Source organism: Arachis ipaensis, chromosome B4 (assembly GCF_059453495.1).
Source record: "Arachis ipaensis isolate K30076 ecotype BB chromosome B4, ASM5945349v1, whole genome shotgun sequence".
Taxonomy (NCBI): Eukaryota; Viridiplantae; Streptophyta; class Magnoliopsida; order Fabales; family Fabaceae; genus Arachis; species Arachis ipaensis.
In genome coordinates, this window is record NC_142439.1 from 89197188 (window position 1) to 89198137 (window position 950).

General features: G+C 45.1%; 1 non-coding gene across 1 annotated transcript; it reads left to right on the top strand.

Annotated features, from left to right (window-relative positions):
- The first annotated feature begins 341 nt into the window (after positions 1 to 341).
- Positions 342 to 448, top strand: LOC148568300 (small nucleolar RNA R71). The gene has a single exon (XR_015881676.1). It is a non-coding gene; the product is annotated as a small nucleolar RNA R71 (small nucleolar RNA).
- Positions 449 to 950: the final 502 nt, after the last annotated feature.

Consider the following 950-nt stretch of genomic DNA (forward strand, 5'->3'; position numbering starts at 1 on the left):
TACCCTCTGCTTCTTCATTCACTCCTTCTTGGGTTGTTGATGAAGTAGAGACTGCTGCTACTTGGTTCCTCTCCATCTTCTTGGTGAGGTCAGCTAGCTGCTGGGTAATGAGCTTGTTTTGGGCTAGTAGAGCATCTACATTGTTTAGCTCCATTACTCCTCCTGTGTTCCCTCTTTCGGAAGCGTAGAAGTAGTCGTTCTCTGCTACTGTTTCAATGACATCTATGGCTTCCTCAATAGTCTTCTTCTTGTTCAAAGATCCTCCGGATGAATGGTCTACGGCCTTCTTTGACTCATAAGAGAGCCCTTCATAGAAAATGTGCAGCTGCACCCATTCGTTGAACATATCTGGTGGGCACCTCCTTGTTAAGTCTTTAAACCTCTCCCATGCTTCATATAGAGTCTCACCATCTTGTTGCCTGAAAGTTTGGACCTCAGCTCTCAGCCTATTGATTCGTTGAGGAGGGTAAAATCTTGCTAAGAATTTATTCACCACGTCTTCCCAAGTTGTCAAGCTCTCCCTTGGGAAAGACTCCAGCCACTTAGCTGCCTTATTCCTGAGTGAGAATGGAAATAAGAGCAGTCTATAGGCGTCAGGATGAACACCATTAGACTTCACTGTGTCACATATTCTCAGGAAGGTGGTTAGATATTGATTGGGGTCCTCTTGGACACTCCCTCCGAACGAACAGTTGTTCTGAACAAGGGTGATGAGCTGTGGCTTCAGTTCAAAATTCTTGGCATGGATGGTTGGCTTTTGAATGCTACTTCCACAGTTTCCTGGGTTTGGATTGATGTAAGAGCCTAAAACTCTTCTATCCTCCCCAGCATGATTTGCTCTACCTCCTCTGCCATGGTTGTGAGCCTCTTCTTCATGATGGTTTTCCATGTTTTCTTCCATGTTTGGTTCAAAGTATTCCTCAAAGTGTTCCTCCTCTTCATCACCACCA